Source organism: Taudactylus pleione, unplaced genomic scaffold (genome assembly GCF_031769625.1).
Source record: "Taudactylus pleione unplaced genomic scaffold, aTauple2 ptg000885l, whole genome shotgun sequence".
Lineage (NCBI taxonomy): Eukaryota > Metazoa > Chordata > Amphibia > Anura > Myobatrachidae > Taudactylus > Taudactylus pleione.
In genome coordinates this window covers 631,750-652,334 of record NW_028285286.1, presented here as the reverse complement: position 1 = coordinate 652,334, position 20,585 = coordinate 631,750, and the positions used below count along the sequence as shown (strand labels likewise).

General features: G+C 43.6%; 1 long non-coding RNA gene across 1 annotated transcript in view; it reads left to right on the top strand.

The window, feature by feature from the left end:
- The window catches only part of LOC148474179 (uncharacterized), a 395,534-nt gene extending 375,226 nt beyond the window's left edge, over nt 1-20,308 (top strand). The window contains exon 3 of the long non-coding RNA XR_015872910.1: nt 19,769-20,308. This is a non-coding gene — a long non-coding RNA (uncharacterized LOC148474179). The remainder of the gene's footprint in view (nt 1-19,768) is intronic.
- The last annotated feature ends 277 nt before the right edge of the window (nt 20,309-20,585 follow it).

Sequence of the window (20,585 nt, the reverse complement as noted above, 5' to 3'; positions counted from 1 at the left end):
GAGGGGAAACCTTAGGGTGTTAGGTTTAGTTTGGGTTATGGTATTGGGGATAGGGTATTAGGGTTGGTGTATCAGTTTGGGTTAGGGTATTAGGGTTTGATTAGGTGTTTGGGTATTAGGGATGGTGTAGGGTTTAGCGGTTAGGGTATTAGGGTTAGAGGTTATGATTACAGGAACGCAAATATAGTGCTATGGATTGTTTGAGTGAGGAGGGGCCACAAACTGTTATCTTGCCTGGGGCCCTATGAGGTTTAAATCCGGCTCTGACGATACTCCCAATAAACTGACCTTTTCAGTGCATCCACATGGTCTCCACCCAAAAACGCCCACTTCATGGAAACTGTGGTTCAACCAACCCATTCGCATTTGCCATCTACACCCATGTGCGTTTGGATGTTCTGTGCAGTGCTCAGTGGAGTCTATTGAGAAAGGGCCAATATGACTAAACACACACACGATAAAACGCAATCAGTAACACCATAGAATCAAAATAGACAGACAAACACGATTCAAATCTGTGATCTGGGGCGTAAGAAACTCATGCAAGTCACTGCGATGCCCAGCGTGTTTAACATGGCCAGACTCTCAGTAATTACGATATACCCCTAGCTGTATGGAAATGAAACGCGATGCAGAGTTGTGTGAATTTCGGTCACAGCTCTTCTTGCGACAGGAAGGATGTAACTGTAACTCTACATTCTCATCTAGACACATTTCAGAGGGCGTGTCAATGTAATTGCGGAGTTGGCATGAAACTAAAATATGCCTGTTTTCAGCCAAAATTTTTACACCAAGGATAGGGCTGGTGCAAATGCACCCTATGGTAATGACTGGTATGTAACCAAGTGTACAGATAGGTGCGGTCCACTCGCAGAGATGCAGTAATGACTGGTATCTAACCAAACATACGGATAGGTGCGGTCCACTCGCAGAGATCGGTAATGACCGGTATCTAACCAAGCGTACGGATAGGTGCGGTCCACTTGCAGAGATGCGGTAATGACCAGTATCTAACCAAGCGTACGGATAGGTGCGGTCCACTCGCAGAGATGCAGTAATGACTGGTATCTGACCAAGCGTACGGATAGGTGCGGTGCACTCGCAGAGATGCGGTAATGATTAATGTCTAACAAAGCGTACGGATAGGTGCGGTGCACTCGCAGAGATGCATACAGGCAAAAATATTTCGTCTGACTTACAATCAGCTAAGCATTAGCCCCTGTGTGTGTTTGAAAAAAGCCCCCGGAGGGTGCGAGCTGAAATGTTGGCGCCGGCAGTTGAGCGCACCTGACAGGAGCAACAATTAAATAGCACTGTTGGGTGCGTAGGTGGCTACAAACAATTGGATTCCGCCCAATAGGTGCTAAGGCATCAATGATAACCATAACATATACCTGTGGATTAAAAATTAGTAACCCCAGAATTGGACATTTGCAAATGTAAAAAACTTTGTATAACTGAACTAAATAACATGTAATATAAGTAAGTTACTTATACTTATAAAGAAATATACAGTTTATTTCAGAGGACATGTAATCATTTACATATATACTAGAGATGGGTGGGTTCAGTTTTATTCGGTTCTTATCGCCAAATTATCGCAAGTTCGGATTAGTTCGGATTTCTCTTATTGGCTATCCAAAACATGTGACAGCCGGATAGCCAATATGATGCCGTTTTGAGATCCGAACATATCCAAGTAAAACCGAACCGCTCATCTCTAAATTATATGCATCACTAATACCCCTTTCAGACTTACTGGGACACAGCCAACGTGCGGGTGGCTGTGTCGCTGTAGATCGAGTCAGCGACCTTGGCCGGGTCCTCAGGCATAGAGGACCCCAGACAGACGTCGGGGACACCTGCCGGTGCATGAGACTGCCGACGGGTCTCTGCCACAGCGGGCCGCCCGCGCTCCCGCTGGACCACCAGGGCAAATAGGTAATAAAACAAATAATTTAATAATAAAATAATTGGCTGCCTTGTGATTGGCCAACTGATAGGCTAGGAGGGGCAGGCTAGGAGGGGCAGACGGCAGAGGAGAGGCAGATAATCTGAAAAATCCGGCTTATGTCTGAAAGGGGTCTACCTGGGAATGTCCCGGGTAGACGCTGTAGTGTGAAAGGGGGGTCTGGACCAAATACCCAGGATTTTGCACCGGAGAAATTCCCGGGTCTGAGCAGGAAATTTCCTTCCTGTGTCATATGTCTGAATGGGGTATAAAATACCCCCCGGATTCTCCCCACTGTAACTCTGATATAAATAAATGAGCCTGTGTTTATGCAGCCATTCCTGCAACCGGTATCAGGAACTATTTCAATTACAAATTTACTTTCAAACAAAAAACTCAATTATGACACTTTTTTTCTGTTGTCCAATGCTGGACCTGGGAGGAATCGCTGCTTACAAAAAAGCGTACATTTCTCCATTCAATGCTATATCCACTGCCAATCACTGTGAAAGCATTATATAAACTGTCAATAACATAGAGTTCATTAACCATTAACAGTACAGGACAGTGTCTGGCTATGTTTTATTGTCTGTACTTATTTACTCTTGGAAGATGACTGTCAGTGCTGAAGAATTTATTGAGTCTGTTACAGCCACTGAAGTTCAGATGACTGTTAATAGCTTTGAATAACGATTGACTAATTGTCCCCACTGTCTGCAGTCCATCACCAGGGATTTTAACATTAATATTCCTCACTGTTTGTTTTTTTTTCAGTCTCAGCTGGTTCATGTCTAGCAGTATCAAAGAAACTACATTTTTCCACACGCTAGGCTCCCAAAATGCCACTTAGCTATGGTCACCAGAGTAGTATTGATGCAACTGAGCAGTCTCCTAGGTAACAATACACAAATGTAGTTCTATCAACCAGAGTTTAGCAATCTTCTGCCACCCAACCAAGGAAAAGGTGCACGGCCATACTACCATATGTGCAGGGCAGAAGGCTACAAAAATAAACTGAAGAGAGTCCTCCCAGTAGAAGCCAGTCATGTAGAAACATTTTTCTATGGGACAGCATTTTAAACAGGCTTGGAAGATGGTTATACAGGATGTGGAATATTGAGTCTATGGCTCGGTTATATACAGTGGGGCAAAAAAGTATTTGGACAGCCACCGATTGTGCAAGTTGTTGCACTTTAAAAGATGAGATAGGTCTGTAATTTCCATCATACGTACACTTCAACTGTGAGAGACAGAGGGTTTCATTCAGAGGCGGCCGTACGGTCTACGACCGCCTCGATGTTTGTCCAGTGCACATGCGCACGAGGGAGCCGGCTCCTTCGTGCGCATGCGTGAGACCCGCTACGATCGACAGTGCCGGTCGTAGCGGGTCTCTTTCCAAAGGGGGCGAGCTGTCGATGTTGATTGACAGCTCGCCCGGTTTGGAAGGCGGGCCGGGGGGGTGGCAGTTAAACGGAGGCATTCCCATGGGACAGAGCCAGAAGCTCTATGACCATCGCGACCATCACCCTAGCGGTCGTTAGAGCTGTGGGTGTAAACCCACAGCCTAACGACCGAAACAGAGGCGGCCGGTCAAGAAGCAAGCGGCCGCCCAGTTTCTGAGCGACTGCTTGCATCCTCCGACCGCCTCTGAATGAGGGCCAGAATCTGAACAAAACATTCCGGAAATCACATAGTATGAATTTTAAACAATTTATTTGTATATTCTTGCGGAAAATAAATATTTGGACACCTACCAATCAGTAAGAATTCTGGCTTTCACAGACCTGTTACTTCTTCTTTAGGAAGCTCATCTATCCTCCACTCGTTACCTGTATTAATGGCACCTGTTTGAACTGGTTAACTGTATAAAAGGCACCTGTCCACACAATCAAACAGTCAGACTGCAACCTCTCCACCATGGCCAAGACCAGAGAGCTGTCTAAGGACACCAGGGACAAAATTGTAGACCTGCACAAGGCTGGGATGAGCTACTCGACAATGGGCAAGCAGCTTGGTGATAAGAGATCAACTGTTGGCGCAATTATTAAAAAATGTAAGAAATAGATCACTGACAATCTCCCTCGACCAGGGGCTCCATGGGGGGGGCAAGATCTCACTTCATGGAATATCAAAGATCTTGAGAATGGTGAGGGATCAGCCCAGAACTACACGGGGGGACCTGGTCAATGACCTCAAGAGAGCTGGGACCACAGTCACAAAGGTTACCATTAGTAACACACTACGTCATCATGGATTCAAATCCTGCAGTGCCCGAAATGTCCCCCTACTAATGATACTGGATTAGAACCTCTATACTCTCCTTCCTATACTTTCTTATATGCAGCCTATACCTTCTAAGGATGACGCTAATTTGCATACGCAGTTTATACAGTAAATAAAGACTCCAGACTTGGAACGTGTGGTTCCGAAGCACAAAGTATTATTCAAGTAAAAGTACAGTCAGTTACACGCTATTGATCCATACACAATTTGGCGCAAAGGAATTATACAGACCCAAGTACAGTATACATACGCAGCGCTTCCGGACCAGATGTTAGGCATCAGTAAGAAACCCTTCGTCAATCAGCATTCAGCACGAAGACAAAGACCCAGTGTTGGAGCACACATATTTATACCCCCCCGAAATAGACAACACAATAGAGAAGTTTGTTGCTGATGCCATTGGTCCTCAAGGGGGATGCATCTGTTACAGAGCATTTAACAGGCTGGTTCAAATAGACACAACCCAGCCTCCAACAACTGAGGGTCTCTGGTTTCCCGCCCCATGCAACATTCTAACAGTTGTTCATATAATATACATTTTGTTGCTTGAAGTCTCTGCGGTCCATAAGTTGAGAATGCATGATGCAATCTCCACACCGATAATACCGGAATTCTGTTGAAAGAGTACGCATCAGTACAAAACCAAACACGGCTTACTTAGCATGTATAAAACCTTAGTTACCAAATAATCTTTATTTCACAGCATTTATACTAAATGCAAAACTTAAATCTTATACCTTAAAGCTTATGGAACCTTGTATGTGAATATATAATGTGTGAGTATGCGGGGTTTGATGTAAAGACGCTAGTTAACTTGGAGCAGATGCGTGTGCATAAAGCTAATGAACAGCGTTTTCATATAGGATCTTATGCATTCGCTAATATGCGATTAGTTACCAGCGCAATTGTGCGTATTAATGTGTGTATGAGAAATGGTGCACTTAGATCTCACTTAAACCAAGTGAACACCTGGCAGTGTGGAATGCTGAGCCTTATAGTTCCACACGCCCCCCTCTCTCAGCAGCCCCCACCCTTCCCAGGCTCAAAAGTAAAGTCCTTTGTTCTCCCAGACTCTTGTGTAGATGCTAATTAGCCCAGCTACAAGACCCAAACCTAGGATAACACTCTTGGCTTTGAAGGTATTTTATTGCAGGAAGCCTGCTAATGTAAGGTGTGTATTCGAGCAGGGCCACCTGGAGTGGGAGCAGACATTATATTCAGGAAGCTTGTCTACACAGGCTAGTTGTCACATGGCCATTTGCCTCTGTTTAGCTAATGCAATATATCCTTTAGGGGAATTATAATAATATACACTTTATCCAGAGCACCCAAACTATGTAAAGTCATGAAATGGGCTTTTGGTGAATCGCTGTAACTTATGGCGATGGTCACAGATGCAATTGCATGATGCTAATAGTATTATCGCCACATGTACTAAATTGTGAGTTTATCTAAAATGGCGCTTATGCGGCCATTCGCAAAATGGCGTCTTGCGGCCAGTCGCAAGATGGTGTGGCTGCAATTCAATTTTAAACTGATCTTGTCTCAGCCAATAATCCAGCTTCGACACTACTTAAGCCAGCACATGTCCAGGCCCATCTACAGTTTGCCCGTGACCATCTGGATGAGCCAGAGGAGGATTGGGAGAATGTCATGTGGTCAGATGAGACCAAAATAGAACTTTTTGGTATAAACTCCACACGCCGTGTTTGGAGGGAGAAGAATGACGAGTGGCATCCCAAAAACACCATACCCACTGTGAAGCATGTGGGTGGAAACATCATGCTTTGGGAATGCTTTTCTGAAAAGGGGACAGGACGACTGATCCGTATTACGGAGAGGATGAATGGGGAAAAACCTCCTTCCCTCAGTAAGAGCATTGATGATGCAACGTGGCTGGGTCTTCCAGCATGACAATGACCCCAAACACACTAAGGAGTGGCTCCGTAAGAAGCATTTCAAGGTCCTTGATTGGCCTAGCCAGTCTCCAGACCTCAACCCAATAGAAAATCTGTGGAGGGAGTTGAAAGTCCGTGTTGCTCGGCGACAGCTCCAAAACATGACACATCTAGAGAAGATCTGCATTGAAGAGTGGGCCAAAATACCTGCTGCAGTGTCTGCAAACCTGGTCAAGAACTACAGGAATCGTTTGACCTCTGTAATTGCCAACCGAGGTTACTTTACAAAGTATTCAGTTAAACTTTTTGATTGTCCAAATATTTTTTTCCGAAAGAATATACAAATAAATTGTTTAAAAATCATGCAATGTGATTTCTGGAATTTGTTGTTCTGATTCTGTCTCTCACAGTTGAAGTGTACCTATGATGGAAATTACAGACCTCTCTCATCTTTTAAAGTGCAACAACTTGCACAATCGGTGGCTGTCCAAATACTTTTTTGCCCCACTGTATAATGGGACATACTGTAGGATTGTTATCTGCATCATGATTAGATATTGGAGATCCTTACATTTTCTTGCACAGACAATGGATTTACATTCTGAAAGACGACGACACCCCATAAGCCATCTAGGGTAATGGTCGCGCTCTGATCTTCTGTGTATCAGCGAATGATTGTGTCATAACCTGTGATTTTCTTATGAGGTGACAATGGAACTGCAGGGCTCCTGCTAGGTGCTCTGAGAATGTCATTAGGGCAGTGATTGTCAACCTTTTTCAACTCGAGGCACACTACACAAGATTCTAAAATTGTCAAGGTACACTATCCGGCGATACGGCGTGCGCGACCTATGAAAGAACACACTACACTGGCCCCCATAGAAATAAAAACACATACATTGGCCCCCACAGGAATAAAATACACATACATTGGCTCCCACAGGAATAAAACGCACTACATTGCTCCCCACAGGAATAAAATACACTACATTGCTCCCCACAGGAATAAAATACACATACATTGGCTCCCACAGGAATAAAATACACATACATTGGCCCCCACAGGAATAAAACGCACTACATTGGCCCCCACAGGAATAAAACACACTACATTGCTCCCCACATGAATAAAATACACATACATTGGCCCCCACAGGAATAAAACGCACTACATTGCTCCCCACAGGAATAAAACGCACTACATTGGCCCCCACAGGAATAAAACACACTACATTGCTCCCCACATGAATAAAATACACTACATTGGCCCCCACAGGAATAAAACGCACTACATTGCTCCCCACAGGAATAAAACGCACTACATTGGCCCCCACAGGAATAAAACACACTACATTGCTCCCCACATGAATAAAATACACTACATTGCTCCCCACAGGAATAAAACGCACTACATTGCTCCCCACAGGAATAAAACGCACTACATTGGCCCCCACAGGAATAAAACGCACTACATTGCTCCCCACAGGTTAAAATACACATACATTGGCCCCCACATAAATAAAACACACATACATTGGCCCCCATATAAATAAAACACACATACATTGGCCCCCATATAAATAAAACACACATACATTGGTCCCCACAGGAATAAAACACTCATACATTGGCCCCCACAGGAATAAAACAATTACATTTGCTGACCCCCACAGAAAAATAACAACATTGCTCCCCACAAAAAAATAATCACATTGGCCCCCACAGAGAAAAAAGCAGATTGGCTCACCCCACAGGAACAAAAAAAAAAATTGCTCCCCACATATAAAAGGAGTCATATTAATACACACAGTATAATTAGTACTGTTAGAAGGATCTGGTGGTGGTCCATGATTCACACTTGGACATCACATATGGACCATATAGTTAAGTGTGCGAGTTATGCCAACTGGCATGCAGCATTGGGCTCAGATGGGACTCACAACGTGGGACATATATTTGGAGGACAATAAGTAAAATCCTTCAGTTTAGAAAGGGATCTGGGCCTAATTCAGACCCGCTCACGAGCGCTCCCAAGCGGGTCGATGTTGGCCAAGTGCGTATGCGCACGACGGAGCCAGCTCCATCGTGCGCATGCACGAGATCCGGATAGCGACGGCCAAACCGTCGCTATGGGTCTCGCTACAAAGGGGGCGTGCTGTCAATGGCGAGTGACAGCACGCCCCCTTTGGTGGGCATGCCGGGGGCGTGGCTGCCCAGATGGGAACACCTACCATCATGGGAACGCCTACCATCTAGGGCCGGCCCCACTGACATCACAAGTGATGTCAGTGGGAGTGCTTTCGGCTCTGATAGAGCCGAAAGCACTCCAGGGCTTGCGGCAATGAGACCCTACCGCAAGGGTCTCGTCGCAAGCCCGATGGTCGCGATGGTATACGAGCGGCCAGGAGGCTGCTCTAAAAATTAAGAAGGACGGCCCTGATTCAGAGCGAGCGCTCTGTCAGAGCGTCCGGCTCTGAATCAGGGTCTCTGTTCAATTATCTTCCCTCACAGCCTAGGTCACCGATACTCTTCACTAAACAGGAGGCCAAGTTACTGTAGTGTTCCTTCTTATACTGTAAAGACCGCTTTGGGGTGGTTTTATGGGGGGAAAAAAGTCTGGAGTAGATGTTAATTAATCAATTATAATATTATAGATCAAAAATTTTTATCTGAACTCGGGGACGGCCGGTTTAGTTCAGTACTAAGATTGTGTGCACCAGAGTAAACAGATTATCCATTTACAGTGCCGCTTCCATTAGTCTTTGTAAATGTGTTCCTAATATTAAGAGGATTGGATTGAGCCTATGCTATTTACTGTTTGCACACGAGGGTCCTACCTTACCGGAACTATAGTAACTCAAGCTTATCATCTAAACGGCCACATTTTTCTACGACTGCAATTTAATTAAAAAATGTATAAGCGCTTTACTTTCAAGTTTTCATGTTTATTGAGAAGTTTTATGTATTTATTTGACTTTATATGTATGTTTGTCCATTCTCTCTAATAATCTTTTTTGTATGAAAGATATGTTTTTTAATAAATGTACTTATCATGCGTTTATACCTAGAGATTTATGCAGTGAGACAACAGCACTGTCTTGTTTGATGTAACAGACACGTTTACTCCTGGTACCAATGTCGGGCTAAGTGTGCGCACATAAATTGTCGGATGTGCGTCATGACTGCGGTCATCAGCAGGCTTCCAATTTCAGAAGCCCAGCTTAGCATTATTCATTGTGACGGACAAGCGGCTTCTAAGTACAACAAAAGAAACACCGATTTATCAGTGCTCTCCTTGATGGCAAGGGCAACCAACTCTGAATTTTTCTTATGGCCTGAAGATTTTCTTGTTTTGAAGTATTTTATAGTATACGTCTTTGCAGACGACAGACGCTGAGTTTTATAATAAATATATTTATTATCTTGGTGCCCTTTTATTATTATTGATCGGACATCAAGAGTTGACAGGACTTTGATAGTTTGTAATAGTTTGTCAATATGATTTACATGGTCTGTGTGTGTGAGACAGTTGTTTGGGCATTTATATGCTCGTCTCTAAGACGCAGTTAAAGCCAGCCGGATCCATATGTCAAGAACACCAGCTGGTGACGCTGATGTCCATCATTGTCCATCATCTGAAAAAGTAAAAAGAAAAAAAGCTTTGAACTTCTTTTTTTTAAGTTGCGGTGCTGCGTTTTACTGCTGATTATATATATCTGATTAGTACATGTCAGCCTTCTGCTGGCTTCTTGAAAACGGCTGCAGTTTTCATTCATCACAGGAGCTGCACAGATGCTGGGAGACGTGCCCACCGTTACATACTGCAACCGTGTCCCAGGCTTGATGCTTTGGCTTCCTCAATAAAGAATACTTATTGTCTTCCAGAGAAGCCGGACAGCTATTTTTATATGAAAAATGAATGTGATCATTTATGTACCTGATGTTGCAGAGAATGTTGTCATTAATCTGCACTCTACTTTCATCAAGGCCTTTATTCATTGCAGTTATAGCAGCAGATGGCTGGAAAAGAGAGTTAGCGTGGATATTTTGTTTTCCAGTCATTTCAATCATGTCATGAACCTTTGACCCATTACCTCTGTACTTTAAATACCGTAATTAAGTTACCACAAGTCTATTTAAGGGTTTCATGTCGTGAGGGGGTTACTGGACACACAATATGGCTGAGATCTCTGTCTCCAGGAATGATCTAATCTGCTCTGGATTGCAAGCTTCTGGAACAAGCTATTTCATTTTTATTATTACAGTGTACATAAATATTGTAACGTCATATTTGATGATCGGCAAAGCAACAAGCCTTACTAAGGGCCAATATATGTTTGATGGAGAAATATAGGCAATTAATAAGCTTAATACTGTATATACAGTAGTATTGTGTAATGAGTACAAATATCTCAACTCTAAAATTGGTGCTATTCAAATGGAATATACATTTTAAGATATGTTCCCCAGTTTTTGACCACATTATGCTGAGCTAAATGAATTAATGGACATACAACAAGCCTTTTATAGATTTAGTGGATGTCTTTTAGGGAAGCATCACAATCATTGTCATTTGTGAGGTGACACAAAACTCAATAGCGCCGGAATAGGCGGTATAATACGAATGGATTTTGAGAGAGTGCACTTTTGCTGGGATCTCCCCTGTGTCTCTCCTCCCTGATCCAGCCATGCTGCTCCTGCAGCTGTGACTGATATCTAAGCCCAGGTGGGAGCTTCCAGTTACCAGGGTCTCTGGAGGTGATGGCAGTAGAAGTGAGCTAGGTGCAGGCAAACATGGAGGATCAGAACTAGAAGGGAACAGGGTTAAGTGGGAAGAGAAAGAGGACCTAGGGCCTGATTCAGAGCCGGTCGCTATTTGCGGTCGTTCATTAAAAAAAAAAGGGGTGGCTATTCAAATGAACCGTTCGCTCTTTGCGGTCTGTTCACGCCTCTAGGTCTGAACGAGCAAACAAAACTTGCGGTCGTTTTTTGAGAAACTACGCCCCCTGGTCGCTCGCATCCTACGTCATGTCCGCTATTTATTAGAGTAATCGAGTACATCGACCAGGGTATGAACTGGTCGATATTCTTGTGGTTGGTTTTTGCTACCACAATTTTGCGAGCAGTTCTGGCTATAAAATAACCCAGTGACGTGCTCAATGACGCTGCTGTTTTAATTATGCACACCCATAAAACGCCTGTTTTGACCTTTAAGCACGCCTGCGATCGGATCTCCACTCCCCGTTTTCAAGCACCTTCCCCAGTTACCACCCACATAACTCTTTCTGTCACTCAAATTATCAGGCATTCGCTATTTTGCGAGCACATGAATTTCGGCCGCACTGACTGGTTCGCGCATGCGTATAACGATCCGTATGCATGCGCAGTTGGGCAAACATTGCTTGGAGCGAACGAGCGGCCGCTTACGAGCTGCTCTGAATCAGGCCCCTTGTCCTGACCTCACTAAAGGGAAATAGAACAGAGGGTGTGTGGGTATGTGAGTGGAGAACAAGTTGTGGGAAATTGGATGTGGCAAGAGGAAATTTACTTGATGGATGGTGTTGGTCTTGCATTAGAAATTGGTAACAAAATCATAAACAGTGAGTAGGGAGGATTAGAAATTGGGCGAGGGCAGAAAAGTGTGTTGACAGTGAAAATAAGATAGCAGGAAGTGGGCAAGTGTGTCGGCATTAGGAACTTAAAATAGGTTTGCTTGGTGATAGAGAGTTCAGTATACTAAAGAGACAGGATACAAAATATATCCGCATTGGTGGTGGGTCTGTCTGGAATGCCACGCCTGAGGTCTGGATTTCTGTAGATGTATGGTGGCTGTAGCTACCTCACCTAGGGCAGTGGTTAATGTACTGTTGCAGACAGACAGCAGTATTAGGGCAGGACTGGTGCTGGTGGGAGGACGTTTGTGTGCAGGAGGCAAATAGAAGTAGAAGGAAAGGAGGTTGTGATTAGAGAGGAGGAAAGTCAAATTGTAAGAGCTGAAGATGGTGCAGATATGAGAGTAGATGAGCTCCAGGGAGGGTCCATCATGACGACATTAGAGGCAGTAGTGCCAGTTGATATTGAGATGTTGAGATCCCCATACAATAAGTGTAGGAAGTCAGTGGAAAGGAAATGAGAGTTGCCGATCTATGCAAGTATTTTGGTGCATTTAGCTGGTGCTGTATCTATAGGTATCTCTGCCTTGTTTCCCTGAGTTGCTTATGATTACATGATTCTTATGTCTTTACCTAATGCTCACTGGTGCCAACTGCTTAAAATAGCCATCTGCTTCAGACCTGGCTGGCTATAGCATTCTTCAGCTAGTGTTCCCCTGCTCCTGCCTTGTGTTGTTCTGTATCTCGTCTCCCACTTGTGACCTCAGCTATACTCGTATTTGCTGCCTGAAGAGAATGTTTTCTTGTGACTGTGACCCGGACTATCCTGTTTGCTTCTTGGATCGATTTATGCTGATGACCCAGACTCTGCTGAATATCCATTTGTTTCAATCATTAGTGAAGCTCATTATACTACAAATTTCTACTGTAGATGCTTCCCCAACCCCGGGCTAGCTATTCCACTGAACTTCTGTCTGGCTAAATAACTTGCTCCTGCTTTCCTGGACATTACCTAACCTGTGCTACTGCTTTTCTCAATACTTATGATTTGCCTACTTGTACCAGTTGCTCAACTATCACAAGTACTTCTCTACACCTTACTCAGTATGTGATTGTACCATCCCTCACATGTTATCACTACATGTAAACATATCTTGATCCATGGACATACGGGTCGCTATGAGTGAAACCCCAGTCAAGGGGGAAATGCATGACGATCGCCACAAAGGGCCACTCTGACGGTAAGAGCGTCCCTTTGCGATGGAGGGACTTCCAGGTCTCTGACCCAGAAGCCCCTCTGGCGTCCTTCTGCACCTGCGCAGGACGACGCATGCACCGTGGGGGGTGCTGGGAGGGATCCGATTGGAACCCTCGATCAGCACTCTGCGGAGAGAAGCCCATAGGCTTCTATGAGTAATGCCATCAGGAACCGCAACTAGGTGCATATGAGAAATACAATCAAATATAATATAAAACAGTAAAAATCTCACAAAATGTAGACAATTCCTCTACTGCACTCATCATGGACACGCAGCAGAGACAGCATTCATAACAATGCAGACTATTAATTGTCACCCAGGAGCCACTGACATCACTGAGCCACAGTGGCGTAACTCCCAGAAGCAACGGAAGCATTTGCCTATGGGCGCAGGTGGTTGAGCACCAAGAAAGGGGGAGAGACCCTCTTGAAGCACCATTACAATGTCACCAGTACCTAATGAATTGGTCCTCACATTGGCTGCCTCCACTTTGATGAGTACAATTACTAGTAGGTGCTCTCACACCATGTACAATACAACAGTCTGCAGCTACCTAAATGCCTTTTCAACACGATACACACACATTTCATGTTATGAAATCAATATAGCACACATCATCTCCATCAAAGCGACCTTGTTGGGAATATTGCATATTTATACCCTACTGTACAGTGCACCCAATAAAAGTACTTCTCTTTCTTCTCTCACATCCATGCACGAAAACCCTTATGTCGCCAACACCCATTAAGATAACCTTATCAAGCAGATTTTAACAATGCATCCAGGATATAAGGCTGAGAAATCCTAATTAGGACATTTTTGTAGAAAATAATTGGTAGGATTAACATATTTAAAATACCAAAAAAAGAGAAAGTTAACACATTTCACTGGAAATAATAAAACAATAAAGTGTAAATGTCATCTACATACAGAGCAGGCAGCCATTTTGTGCGATGAACAATGAGGAACTTCAATAGTCATGAAAGTACATTATTAATTCACCACAGAACCTGCTGAGTTACTGAGCTGCAATCTCATCAATATAGTCTTATCCCAGAAAATGGCTGCCTCCAGTGGGCATTCAAACCCCATAGGATCCAGATTTTGAATTGCTGAATCATACTATGAGGATTAATGCCCCGTGATCACGCCAGTCACAGCAAATTGCATCATGCAGCCACCACCCAGGGAGAGCTGACTACTCTCCTCTAAGTCAGCGGGACTCCAGCAAGTATGAAGTAATGACCTCTGCTGCTGGCAGATGCCTCTATCTCTATGTAGTGTATGATATTATGGTCTTTTTGTTTTCTGCACCTGTTCAATGCTGACACATTTCTGGTCCTGTATCGACTATTGACCACTTATCATTAGAGATGAGTGGGTTCGGATTTCGGAGATCCAAACCCACCCGAACTTAGCATATCCGAGGAGGATCCAAGCAGGCTCGGGGTTTCCTGCCTGACTCGGATCTCAAAACCGAGGCAAAACCAGAGTCGGAAATTTTGCGGTTCGCGAGCTTACATCTCTATGATCAATGTAATATATAGGGACCACATGGCATATGCCATTTCACTCTGGCTGTGGAGACTGTATAGGGAGGGTGGGTAGTGTAGGGCTGGGAGAGTAGCTGGTGTTGTGCTGTCTGCTGTGTCCATGGCTGGTGCACTGTTGATCCATTCTGGGCTGGTGCTGTCTGCTGTGTCCTGAGCTGGTGGTGTTGCTGTGCTGTCTGCTGTGTCCATCTGGGCTGGTGCAGAATACATCTGGGCTCTACTGCTTCCACCTGGGCCCAAGTTCTGGACCCAAACAAAAAAAAAAAATAGACAAAAAAATAAAAATAAAACTGTCTTTTTGTGTAATATTTTCTGTGTGCGCATGCGTGTTAGGCTTAACTGCACAAGATCCAGTCAGCAACGCAAGTTGCAACCTAGTGCTGCCCGACAGTCATGATCAATCGGTGCTCTGGGCTCAAGTTCTGGAGCTATAAAAAAAAAAAAATCAATTGTCTTTTTTTGTCTAATATTTTTGTGTGTGTGCACGACTGCACGTGTGTGAATTTTGTAACTGCACCTTGGCTACACTATTGGTGCTTGTGACACTGCTTCAAGACCGCAGAAAATATGGAGGGCTGTCACATGACAGGAGAGCAAGGCCAAGAACCACATGTTGTAGCTGCCACCAGCAGTGCAAGGCCGTCAACTTCCTCATCCTCTATGAAGGCCCATGCCCCAGGGCTTAAGTCATGCAATCGATATGGTAAAGCTACTTGTACTGAAGTTAAGAAAAAAATTGAAAGGAAATTTGCCATTAGATAAACAAAAAATTGGCAATATGCCCTTCACTACACGAAGTGGCAAGGAAAGGATAAGGCCTTGGCCTTTCTTTATGAAGACTGCTGTTTCTGATAGGCCTTCAGAAAAAACAACTGTGTGCCCTGAGAAATCGAAATCACAAATCCCGGAGAAAAGTGCAAATGTATCTGCGGTTGCCATGTGTGAGCCAGACCTAAATACTAGTGTACTGGAGGATCCTCCAATTTCCAACATTTGTGTGCCCTCTGTGAATGTGGGGAAGGGCAGTCAACATCGTGCAGATGTAGTCATCGAGGATGCTTCTGTGGAATTGCACATGTAGGAGGATATTTTGGTAATTGAAGGCGCTAAGGCTGATGAGGATGTTGATGATGAAGATGTTGGTGATGAGGATGTGGATGCCGAGGATGTCCTTTGTGTAAGTAAGGCAACAGCTGTTGCCCATGGTTTGAAAAAGCCAAAGCCCATTGTTGTCATGCCGGGACAAAAGACAAACAAATCTACTTCTCACGTGTGGAATTATTTCCACCCTGATTTGGACAACAGTTGTCAAGCCATATGTGACCATTGCCATGCAAGAGTGAGTAGAGGGAGGGATCCTAAACCACCTACGAACCTCCTCCTTGTTACGTCACTTGGAGCGCATTCATCAAATATCAAAGTGTATGTCACCAAGTTCCAAAACTCAAAATGTAACAAGTCCAGTGTCACCTACCTGCTCCCTTTCTGTGATATCCAAGCTCCTTCAATCTCCAACCTGCGTCATCAACATTCTCATTCGTCATCGGGAGTAGTCCTGCTGCATCCAATGTTGGTATTCGAAGCATGATTGACTCCTCTCCTATCTGTGATTCTTCAGAAGGATCCTTGATGACTACGTTTGTTGCTGCTGCTGTTGCTGTGAGTGGATCTTCATCCCAGAAGGGGACCAGGATGAAGACTACTTGTAGTGTATCCTCCATAAAACAATTAACTGTCAAACAATTGTTTGCAAGGGCAAACAAGTATGACAACAATAACACAGTTGCACAGCGGATTACTGACGTCATAACAGCTATGCTGGTATTAGATGTGCGTCCAGTATCCGCCATTACCGCAGTGGGGTTTCAACAGTTAATTGAGGTCATGTGTCCTCGCTACCAGATCCCTTCTACATTCCACTTCGCTAGAACAGCAATTCCACATCTGTACAAGGACATTAAAAAAAAAACCTTATTAATGTCCTCAGAAATGCCGTTGTACCCACTGTCCACTTGACCACTGATATGTGGACAAGTGGGACAGGGCAAACTAAGGATTACATGTCTGTGACAGCCCACTGGGTAGGTGTATTGCCTACAACAGCAACATCTACCAAAAAACAGCTGATACAGAGGCAGGCTACTCTTTGTATAACTGGTTTCACTAAGAGGCATACCGCTGAGAACCTCTAAGAATAACTCAGGGAAATCATTGGTAGATGGCTTACCCCACTTGGACTCTCCTTGGTATTTGTGATTTCGGACAATGCCACCAATATTGTGAGAGCATTACATGTGGGCGAATTCCAACACGTCCCATGTTTTGCTCACACAATGAATTTGGTGGTGCAATGTTTTTTAAAAACTGACATGGTCGTGCAGGAGATGCTCTCGGTGGCCCGCAAAATATCCGGATATTTTAGACATTCGAAGATTGCATGACCAGCAGGTACTGTTAAATTTGCCCTTCCATCAGCTGAAGCAAGAGGTAGAAACTCTGTGGAATTCTACCCTCTATATGCTTCAGTGGATGGAGGAACAGCAAAAGGCCATCCAGGCTTATACAACAGACTGTGACATAGGCCGTGGAAAGGGAATGCACCTTACTCAAGCGCATTGGAGAATAATTTCCATGTTGTGCAAGGTTCTCAAACCCTTTGAACTTGCCACACGTGAAGTTAGTTCAGACACTGCCAGCTTGAGTCAGGTAATTCCCCTCATCAGACTTTTGCAAAAACAGCTGGAGAAACTGAAGGAGGAGGTGAAATGGAGAGATTGCGCTAAGTATGTCAGACTGGTGGATCAAGCCCTTGATTCACTTCACCAGGATCCAAGAGTCGTCAATCTATTGAAATCTGAAAAATATATTTTAGCGACCATTCTGGATCCTAGGTTTAAGTCCTACCTTGTGAGTTTTTTTATCAACAGACCAAAATCTAAAACTGTGCAAAGAGATGTTGGTAAAAAAATTGCCAGCTGCAGTCACACGTGAAACGCCATCATCTCCTCCTTCAGTTTTTGCAGCTGCCAGGAAAAGACTAAATTTTCCTTACAGAATGCCTGCTGGTCATGCAGATTGTACACCAAAAAATGACATCTGGTCGGGCCTGAGAGAACTGCCTACTAGTGACATGTCTTCTACCGTGACTATGTGTGATACGGTCTCCATTCACATAATGGTGGAGGACTATTTCAGAGATAACATCCTAATAGGCATGTCAGACAGTCCCTTTCAGTACTGGCAGGAAAAAGAGGCAATTTGCAGGCCCATACACAAACTGGCTTTGCATTACTTAAGTTGCCCACCCTCCAGTGTGTACTCCGAAAGAGTTTTCAGTGCAGCTGGCAACCTTGTCAGTGATCGGCGTAGGTGGTTACTTCCTCAAAATGTGGAAAAGATTATGTTCATAAAAATTAATTACAAATTCCACGAGGAAGACCTCTACCAACAATTACATAAAAAAATGACAGAGGCGCCTATGGTGGATTCCAGCGGTGACTAATTAATATTGTGTGAAGAGGATGTACACATTGATGGGGATGAGGACTTCATTTCCATGTCCAATGCACATTGGTAGCTTGTTTTATGGGGGTCCAAACAAACCAATCATTTCAGCCACAATTGGCAGTCCATGACGCTGAAATGATTGGTTTGTTAAACTGTGAATGTCCTGTTTTGTATACAACATAAGGGTGGGTGGGAGGGCCCACGGACTATTCCATCTTTCACCTTTTTCCTTTCCATTATGTGCTAGTTGGGGCATTGCTGACTGACATTTTAAATTAATGTTATGGTTGGTTTAGGAACCAATGAATTGTTTTTAAATTCAATTTATTATAAATTTGACAGCCAGGGGCTGCACCAATGAATTCTTTTTTTATTAATTTATTATCAATTTTACAGCCAGCGGCTGCACCAATGTTATTTCTTTTTATTAATTATTCAGCCAGGGGCTGCACTCAATGAATTGTTTTTTACTTTTTTAATTAAATTATTATTACTTTTACAGCCAGGGGCTGCACCAATTATCAACTATCAATTCTTCAATACTCAAGGGTATCCCAACCATCATCTTTGCACAGTCCTCAACACTATTAATAATTATATCAATAAGTTTTGAGCCAGCAAGCTGGATGCAACCTTTTGGCCCTTTAACAAGATGAAAATAATCAATATTGTGAGCTGTGAGGTGGTCAACATTGACTGGAAATGAGTGGAAATAGATGTTATTGAGATTATTAATACTGTAGGAACAAAAAAAGGCCCATTTTATTTGATTTTAGCTGTTTTTTTTTATTTTTTAAGAAAAAATCCAGATCCAAAACACGAAAACAAAACACGGAGGTGAAGTTTTGGCAAAACCAATCCAGATCCAAAGCCAAAACATGGGGGTTGGCGCACATGTCTACTTATCATACTCTTTATGATTGTTTATGTCCCATATTTACTGTAATTTCTAAAAAAAATTGTAGCGTAAGACATAACAACCGTGCTTGTAATTTGTGTTTGTAGTATCTCATAGCTTTTACTATGATCATTGCTATATGTAAGCTCTGCTTTTGATTTTATTTCATTAAGCAATGCAAAAAAAATTAAAATACAAAAGTATAAAGTAATGAGCCAAACAACATATAGAAAATATACACAGGGACGTAGAGAGCACCACGGGGCCCCAGTAAAGACGGGGCATGGCCTAATCGCGGGAGGCATGGCCACACCCCTTGGAAAAACAAAAGCATACTTTTGCAGCGGCGAGAAGCGGCGATGCGTGCTGGGGAGGGGGCGCTGTGAGCCCCTGAGCCCGGCGCAAAGACAGGGGGGGTGCGATCAGGGTGATCGCTCCCCCCCTCAGACATAGGAGACTGCTGCTTAGCATCTGCGAGCAATCTCCCACTTCATCCCAGCACACGCTGTATGCTGGGCTGCTGCGAGGAAGGGAGGGGGGGGGCACACCGGGCCCCTCTGGAAGCCTAGGCCCGGGTAAATTGAACCCGCCCCCCCCCCTCTCGGCGTCCCTGAATATACATATATTTTATAAATCTGCTAGGAAACACAATACAGCTCAAATCTATCAAAAAACTGGGTCTTCCTTATCCGTGTCAACTTTTCCACCTTAACCCAACCCATTTGTAATTTTATAGTTTATGCACTGCAAGGTGTCACGTAAAGGTAAATTAGTAACTCATGGTATTTCTGTATATTTATTCCACAGGTCTGTGCCACATCCAAAGGATGTCAAAAAGAAAAGTAAAATCAGGAAAATCCTCTGAAGCCAGCATGAAACCATTGAGAAACTCTCAGAAATAATTAGCGCTTTCTATGGCTGACCCAATGGCAGGTTGTATTACAGACATGAATTGTCACGAAATATTACATTACTAGCCGACTGATCCAACTGGTGCTTCTCTACCGGCTACGACATCCGAGCAGATGCGCGTTAACCAGAGAGCATGACCCCAACATAAGGGACGTTTTCCTTAATACAGCTGTTCTAATCTCACCTAAGAATATCCCAATTAAACAATAATGTTACATCAGTGTTGTGATATTCAGAATAAATTATGAAAGCAGCCAGTGAAAAACATTCCAGTGTATGTATCTACAACACGCAGACAGCACTGACAAAGAAACATTATTCTTAGATTTACAATTAATTACCCCACTGTCTATACCTAGCATTTAATTTGCATATCTTAAAACTGTTATAAATTTCCTGGCAGTCCCCTGATTATTTGCCAGCGAAACTTTTTTCCTGTAGTGATCTTTTCCTATAGTCACGTATAAAAGTCAATAAATATTATTATACTTTTGCAAAACCTGGTTATAATTTTTCTTCCTTTTCTTGGAATGTTTTTCATTATTTTTCCTCCTTGTTCCTCCTGCCCTCTCATTTATAATCCCCCAAAGAACGGCAAGATATAGGAGGCTGGCTAGAAGACGAAGTGAGTGGTCAGTACTGAAGATGTTATCGGTCCCCAGGAATCCCGAACCGCTGGGTGTTTGACATACTCTATGCATCTTTTTAGTGT